Consider the following 9,726-nt stretch of genomic DNA (forward strand, 5'->3'; position numbering starts at 1 on the left):
AGTTTGACACTAGGATAGTGACACCGTTTGTATTCTTAATTAAATAAAGCATAATAAATAAGTGTCTAGACATAAGCACATGAAGTCAAAGACAATTATTGTAATATTATAAACAACCCAGTGTTGATAAACATGCATCATTAGTTGGATAGATCTTTATTGGTACAATATTATTAGTCCTGGTCAGACGTAGTCCGAAACAGGGACTTATGTTTTGGGTTCCGTCTGTTCGTCCGTCATTATTTCTCAGAGATGTCTGGACAGATTTTCTTGAAAGCTGGTACAAAGACAAGTCATAATGAGAAAAGTGTGCACATTGATTTATTTTTTTATTTGGTTGACCTTTGACAAACTGACAGCCATTTTTGTCCCGAAAAACACCAAATGTCATCAACCGTTTCTCGGACATGCCTTGACCGATTTCATTCAAACTTGGCATTGACACCAGTCATGGTGGGTTCCTGATGCACGTCTTTTTTTTTCGTGATTCGTTTCAAAATAGCTGACTGGTAAGATTGACTCGACCAAGAAAATTGGGGTCAAAACAGCGGCACATACCCGCGGCAACTACGGGAGTGACCACTGTGACTCCACGGGGGTGATTCGGGTGTGATCATATTTGCACTGCGATTTGATAGTCACTTACCTGGGGATTACCAGTACAACTATATTTATCTAAATTTAAAATGCACCTATAGTATTAAAGTCGACAGTTTTGTCGAGTCTCTCAACTGAGCGCGAAGAAAATTAAAATACTGGCTGCCCGGACTGGCTGACAGTTGCAACTACTATCGTACACAGCAGATTATAATAAATTTGGGAGGCGGGTTCTGTCGGCACCGGGAAGTTCGACGTATTGTTTATTTTCACACGTCGAACTGACTGACACCACAATCCCTCAACATACAAGACTGGCTAAGTTTACACAGTTTTACACAGTCCCTTGCAACAAGCGGCCTGGCAGGCGGCTCGCAGTCGTAAGCTTCCGGTTCAATGTATGGATCACGTGACCACACTGGCTCATGGCAACGCAGCTTGGCGACCAAACTTAGAACCAATCGAACGCGCGTATGACAATGCATGCGATTCCATTTCATTTCATTTCACGTTTCCAAAGCGCACCGTAGACAGCTCTTACAATCAACTCTTGCGTTACATTGCAGTTTATCCAATTATTGTAGCAAGGTGTGGTTATCATGGAAACAGGTTAGTTCTGTTTGGGTTTTTTATGAGTTCCGTGGTGTACACTACTAGTATTTTGCGTAGTATTGATTCACGTTATGGGGTATTCGTCAAAATAACGCGCTATGAGTTTGAGGTTTTCTGATAAATTGTGCTAAAACATTGTTCAAATAATTTCACGTGGGCGTTTCATTTAACTTTTTGCATAACGCCGACCTTAGTAAAATACATAACGTCGCTTGGTATACAACTTATTACTTTATCTGACTGATGCCGTCGGCTCAGTAAACGGGCGGACTGTCCGGAATACGAACATCGTAAATTACCAAACCAAGTCATTCCCCCATTGAACAGAAAATACACAGGGAAATTCAGAAGAAATAAAGTAAACATATTTTTTAATGAAACTAACAACATGGCTTGTGCACATGATAATAAAAAAAATATCCACTTTTTTCATGAATAATAAGTTCAAGTTGTCCCTTTTCAACTCCATGAACTAATCACTAGGTGGGATAAGCAGATCTGCATTTTCTGTATAAATGTATACATGTTCATTAGTTCATAAAATGCATAAGTTGGTTGAAACAGAATCAGGTTTTAAATAGAAAATTGCAATTTCTTGCTCTCGGAATGGTGATGTTGAATAGATGTGATCATCTATATAGTATAGTGTGTTAATTTCATAATTTTGTCATAGTTTTAGGAAAATTTGTTATACATCGTCACGTGTCGGGCACAGAAGCCGGAAACCACTGGACGTGACACACCGTACTTGAACCACGTGACTAGTCTCTCATATCAATATCAACATTTGTTATTCTATTCTAGAAACAAATACAAGAAGTGTGAAAGATCTGTGTAAAATATTCAACACTCAACGCCACGTTTACCAAAACTGCGAATCAGCCGAGCCAATCAAAAGAGAGAACAGTAAGTATCGGATTACGTAATTCGTCTTCTTATTACCCTCTTTAGAAATACCCTTTTATTCCGTTTCTAAATTCATGAGTACGTCTTCAATTTCAGTCGAATATTAAATCCGAATGTTTCTTTCAGCTTGTTGCAAGAAGGAAAGTTCGTGGTTTAGGGCTGTGTCTGTGTCATCACCCAACTTGCCTGCAAACAATTATGTTATACCATCCACAACCTCAGTAGCCTGTCTGAGAAATCAACTGGAACTAAAATCTATTTTATCATCCATTAACAAGTAAGTGGGCACATTAATTTCAAAAATAGTTTCATTGTTTACACCAGTTATGATTCAAGTCACGTACTGTGAATGTTAACATTTGCATATCAGACAACTTTGAATTTATTGACATGAAACTTTCAATTTATACAGGTCACGTGACTTGGATGGCCGCTCACATGACTACAAACCGACCGATAAACAGCAAGTAGAAGATAGAGGATTGTCTAGATCAAGTTCACATGCATCACGATCTCGTCACGGTCAAATACCAGAACCGATACGTCGGCTGAGACAAAATGTAGGAATATCGAAAGACGAGCTTAGTAAGCTGGCATCGTTGATATTTTCCCCAGAAGACGCATTTATAGATAAAATCAAGTCAGTATCTAAGGAAGGATCAATTGGTGATGCTTCTGCGTTGCTGGGAGACTGTGTGAGAAACCCAGCTGCTGAGGGCGCCCTTTTGAAGTAAGTAAGAGTCTGTCACACTTTACCATGACGGTTTATTCTGGAAATACTGATAGTGTTTATTGCAATGCCTAACTATCAAACTTTAAATATACTTGTTTTAAAATTATACTTTCAGGTCATTTCAAGTTAACAGAACAATTAGTGGAACCGGTGACCGACAACTGGCTAGTGGAAGTGACGTAACTCAACTTGGACGTGTCTCTCCTGTCCCCGAGATGACGTCACACTCACAGATAGTGGCGACTCCAAGCTGCCAGTTAAAACGAACTGACGAAATATCTCGTCACCGTGGCAAGATTACACCAGCAGTATTTACACCAGAACGCATCGTCGCTATAGAAACTGTAGACGGACAGCCTGAGAGGAAAACGCAAAAGGGAGACGAGGCCTCAGCGGCTCCAACGTCACGTGACTCGACGTCAAATGTCAAAATCCATGAGAAAAACAGTTTGTGGAAAAGACTGAAAAGATTGTTTCGGAGAAGACGCGTGGCAGCACCACAAATAATTTCATAATTTTTTTTTTGTTATATAATAAATAAATATTGTTTTCATCGTTATATATTTTAGTTGGTGTTTTATTACATCGGAGGGTTATGGATATTATTCGTATAATTTAAATGTCATACCAGCATTGTAAAACAATACTGCCATTAAGTTTCTAATTTCAGATTCTTTATTAATAATTCTCGATCGCGAAACCAAAATCTGTGGTAATTCGCGAGCTCAGTTTGAATAACAAACACGCCATCTGAATTGACCGTAATGTAAGTAAAATTGATAGAATATGAAGAGCCTGAGCTGCAATGTGATACTTAAATTATATCACTTGCCGACAGCAATGTGTTTCACAAGAAATAATATCAATACCCGTTAAACTGATGATTTACTTGTGAAATAATTTACCAGTCGGTTAAGAAACTTCAAATTTTATTAAATATTTTGATTTTGAAAATCGTTGCACCTGGGTCACTTTGATATGCAGCAAATTCTGTTGTTGATTTTCTTTTGTACGTATCATAATTTCTAACTTTTACTATGGGGATAGCTTTAGACACTTTGCACCGACCGTGACCAATTCTGACCACCCAATCCTATGTATTTCTTACTTTTGATGAATCACAATAACTAAATGAATAAATAAATATAAAAAGAAACACAATGCATAAACGCTATTTTAGGGATTTTACTCACCAACACGATGTTGCTGAACATGACTACGGTAATTACGTATATATAGCAGTAGTTAAGGTCGTATTATAGGGACGACCATGAGGGCGCTGTTCATACTCGGATGCGATGACGTCATACGGGGAGGGATGACGTCACAATGGGAGGCCGTGCATAGCTTAGCATAAATAATGACGTCACAATGGGAATTCATGCATAAATTAGCATAAATGAGCGTCCATGGCCGTAAAGGGGATAATTTGAATGAGGATGACGTCACAATGGGATATTTTAATACATTTGCATAAATTACCATCAATTTTTTGTAATTATTTTGTTTAATTATTTTTAATTATTTTTAATTATTGTTTTAATTGGACAGGCGTGGACGAAAGATTTTTCATGAGGATGACGTCACAATGGGATATTGTGAATACATTTGCATACATAAAATTGATGTGAATACCAGGTCGTGTCGAGGTCATCGTGAATACATTTGCATAAATTACCATCATTTTTTTTAATTATTTTTTTTTAATTATTTTTAATTATTTTTAATTATTTTTTTTAATTGGACAGGCGTGGACGAAAGATTTTTCAGAATGTGTCATAGAGGGCGCTCTCTCTCACACACACACACTAATAAATACACGGCATTTTTGAAAACTAACGGAGTTTATTGCACAAAAGAAGTAAACAAGAATGAAATATTGACATGGAGTATACATTCATGGCGTGGTTGAGTATTTTTTTTAACGCCACGAAAAAAAACATACGATGTGAGTAAGGAAAATAGTTGCGTAGCGTATAAATGTTTAGCATGATTAAATATTTCTTAACACCTCGAAAAATACGTACATATGTCATGAATTTGTTTTCGCGTATCTGTTGACCGACTTAATTAGCTGATTATTAGCGAATTGCTGTGTTATGTCTGTCATCGTTTAGGTCTATTTGAAGTTTTGGACGGAACTTGGCTCAGTGGTTTGGAACTAATTACAAGATACCGTCGCTATTCTGACATCCGTAGTTATTAATGTAGTGAACGATTAATCAAAAGATATGACGTATTCAGTACTTAGTGTGATTGGCTTTATGATTGAAGGTTACGCCCTAGAGTCTTTTACTGTTTTGTAATTGGTTAGAGTTTTGAAAATGAATAAAGAGAGTTTGAGTTGGTCTTGGCGAATACTCCACGACAGACGCAGTCCTGGAGAGACTTGGGGCGAGCCTTGACGCAGTCTAAGAGAGTCTTGGGTCAGCCTTGCGATATAGTCTTGGGGACTTTTCCCCAGGGCGCTGTGTCTTATAGAGTGCTCCAAAAGATCGACTAAGACGAGAGTTGAAACGTATTTCGTTGTGTGTGTCTTATTTGACTGTAAAGTTAAAGTGACTTTCCCGATCCCGTACCTCAAGGGGACGAGATAGAGAGACGAGACGAGTTCCCCCCTGACAAGTGTGGAGAACCCGAGAGAAAGAAGATTATCCCCTGACACATACATGTAAATGTGCGGCGTTGTTAAATTCATTTTTCACGTCACGAGAAATACGAGTACATAAACGATTCGATTAAATACACGGAAGAGTGAAAAGTCAATAATTATACAGTAAACAGTGAACAATAAAAATAATTCATTCTATATATATACATATGTTGTTCATCGTTTATATTTTCTTACCTCATATTTGCTTTGTTTTGTTTGAGTAAATTATTTTTAACGACACGAAAAAATACGAGTACATAAACGATTCGATTAAAAACACAGAAAAGGGAAACGTCAATAATAGTAAACAGTGAACAATAAATAATAATTCATTCTATATATACATGTTCATTTTTACATTTCTTACATCCTTTCAATGAGTCAAGCAGTCTGTACATTTTTTTTATTCCATCGCTCCAATCAGAATCGCTCATCTGTCGTAGAAGAAAAAAAGAGAGAGAGAGAATAATATTAAAAACCAATAGTCACCCCGTAGAACTGCGGTAATAAACCCCGCTAAAATGCAAAGTATGCAAAATCGGTTGATCGACGTACAGTTTGTTTTTTTCAAAAATGGTGGACTACGGTACGATGAGTTAAAATATATAATTACCTGATCGTTTCACAGAATAACTTTTGACATACATAATCATCACACGGAATGAGTTTACGGTGTAACGTAGCGATTTTCGTTTTTCCCTTGGCGAAGAAGATATGTCCTCGCCTTCTTGCCGAAGATTCAAAGGCGGTAAACCAAGTTTGACCTTCTGTGAAAGGTCATCTCATGGATATCTACACAACGAGTCATACACGACGTATTGGCTACACATTGCTTGAAATCAAAGTATTTGATGATTGTAGATCCACGTACGAGAAATCTCTTAAATTCTGTGACATGACTACCGTACGAGTCAAAATAGTCTTCGTGGTAAGGTATTTCAGACAGAAAGTGGCCCAATGCGTTCCACCCGCGAATATCAACGGTGTTTGATACGAGCGATGTGTATTATTCCGAAGCACTGTCCGTGAATGCCAGTTTGAACTCAATCACAAGATTAAGTGTGAGCGCATAGGATTATTTATAAATCGTTCGTCATAAATGTTCCTAATGTGAAATAGACCTCCCACGTAGATGATAAACAACAGATGTTGGTGTATTTGTATATTTATGTTATCTAAAACATGAACACTCGCAAACAGCCTGAGGGATAGGGTTTCAAGTTGAAAGCATTACCCCTATACCTGCGTGTATGGGATAATGATAACAGGAATGGAAACACGGGGTCAACTTGATTCGGTCAACGTGAATCAGTATGGTTCTTGTCCATCACCAATTCACTTTTCTGAAAAGGCACACCCCCACAGAGTGTAATGGCATTCCACAGCTACCATCCAAGTGCTACAATTGATTTACTCATTACAGTAGCGTTAATTTGGATTAGCGTTAATTTGGATTAGCGCTTCCTTCTCATCACTTTTCTCATCACAGTACCGTCTTGCGTAGTTATATAGTGTCTTCACATACGCGCTAAAGATTCCTGACCTGACACCATTCAGTTACTCTGATCGTTTTTGTATCATTTTTGAAGGTTTATTTTACAACGACTGGAAAACCGACTGAAAATCAAGACTATTCAGTTCATTCTCTTCACTAATGAAATGGCAGTACTCAGCAAACTATCATTCGTCGTTTTTTAAACATGATTTCGAATATCCACGATTTCGAAATTCTAGAAGAGGCAAGAACGAACGTTACATTTGAATGGTCAAATGACAAGGGGCTGATCCCGCTTGAATGCGCAACAGAATGTATTAAATACAACCATATTCAATATTTCGCTTGTTTAGTGTTGACCCATTTAAACGACAGAACCAGTCTCGAAACACTGAAAGCCATAGCGGATGCTTCAAAAAACGAATTTCTCTTCCAATGGCTCGAAACCAAATTAAATGAAGCACTATGATTCTTCACAAATTACGATGACATCCTTCACAGCCTGGCAAAAGAAATCACTCAACTAACCTCACCACCAGATTCGAATTTCCACGATAAACGATCAACGACGAAAAAAATTAACCATTGAGGTAACAGGCTTCGCTACAGAGAAACAATGGAAGTTACTAGCTCGCCAAATTGAATACTTTGAAACGGGACATCTAGCCGATCATCATCGAGACATCGACTCAGAGACTGTACGCCTCAGCAAAACAACCGATTGATGAATTCGTGGACTCAAATTCTAACAAGAACAATCCTGACATAATACTTAAACTACGCTCCTTGCAAGAACATGTGGACATGAACACGACATTTCTACCCACAAGATGAAGGACATAATTTTAGTATATCTGTTAATTACTTTACGATTGGAAACTGTCGATAGAACACATTTTTATGAATGAATTGGTTTTCCGATTTGAAAATCATTGAGTAGGTATTCATGCATTAATTAATTAATAATGATCAGTCCATTGAATTTGTGTCTCACCCCAAAAAAAAATCAGAACAGCATTACTAGACATTTCCATATTATCCAAATTTCGAAATTATACATATTTTAATATTAAATTTACTATTTTTTTACCATCAAACTACTGAATCACTGTACATATAATATACTATACGTATACCATTGACAAATTCAGACTCCGCTTATAAATTATACTCGATTATGTTTTTACCAATCATTACCCCGCCCATCATTCATGATTCGATTGACCACGTTCTGAATAATTCGTACACACAGATAAACGGATTTTTGCGATATACATGTACTTCTTGTTTTCACTCCAAAACTTACTGCTTATTTGATCCCTCAATCAAAAGCTGTTTTACTTGGGATTGACCAAGAGTGTATTTCCACGTTAAACTGATGTGACGACATGTCGGTCATCAACGATTTCATAAAGGGTGACTGTCGAAAAGTGGGACACCAATAATTTAAAATAATTAGTTATACTGGAGAGAATGGATGACATTGTTTAATATTATAGAGATGTTGCGTAGTTCGTTCTTTGACGGTAAGCACGTACGCATACCATACACGTTGTATGCTAATTCATGTTAAATAAAATGCGCTAAGTTTTGATTATTCCCAAGATGTACAGAGAGCACTCGCTTATCCATTAGACAGATTCCACTATACAATTACATGTATAATATCCTGACCGCATTGTTTACACTCTCGTAAATCGACTGTTTGACGTGACTGGGGCACCGGTGGACGAGGAATGCGTGCGTGCACATTACATTTCGTCAACACTTTCATTCATAATAGTATCACTTGCAATATGGCGTAATATCAATCGACGATCCTCAAAATACTGTATGTATGTATGCACGTTGTAGTTCGAATGATTAGATATTTCTTTTATTTTGCCATTTTTGTCGATTCTTTCATTATGAACAGTGTTGACTTGCTCTCGAAATAAATACTTTTACACCGATGTTACCGTTTGTAATGTTTATAAGTGTATACGTGAAAGATATTCGCCTTTGAAATAATAATTGAAGACACAACTATATAGTCTTCAAATCAGCTGGGTGTTATTATTGAAGTAACGCACGACGCGTGATATTGTTGTAATGGGGTCTGATCGCGTTCCATAACTCCTGAATAATGCCATGAATCAAATTGTCCTAACAACATGGTAAACACGGGTCAGCAATAAGTAGCTATTTTATCGGTGAGGAAAGATCTGCTTCTTGATTGCGATTATGATTATGTCTAATATAATGTATAATAATCTATTACTCTACGTACACAACTTGAAGTGGGCTTTTCAATTCAACTCACTGCGGCCGTACACAACATGGCTAGTTCCCCCTTCGAAAGAGTGCGTGTGTGTGTTGCAACGCTATCTGTGACCACTGAGCTTTTCAAATATTTACAAAGCACGATGTGATAACTGAGGTGGTAAACTTACCATGATGTCAATATCCAACCATCTAATTTGCACAATAACAATTAAAATTGAAACCGTATTCATGCGTGGGATCTTGGTTGGAAATACAACGAAGTAACAAAAAACCAGCAAAGTGTAACAATAATAAAATCACAAACAAGTGAATGTAAAGCAAAAAAAAAAAAAAAAAATATTTGGTGTTTGGTTTAGGCATTTGGCATTTTAGGATTTTTTTTTCTTATCGTGCCCTGAATCAGATGTGGACGAATGTTCACAATGATTGTTTTGTCATTTTAACTTTTTAGTATACCTGTTAGGT

Source organism: Saccoglossus kowalevskii, chromosome 3, assembly GCF_978046115.1.
Source record: "Saccoglossus kowalevskii chromosome 3, keSacKowa6.1, whole genome shotgun sequence".
NCBI lineage: Eukaryota > Metazoa > Hemichordata > Enteropneusta > Harrimaniidae > Saccoglossus > Saccoglossus kowalevskii.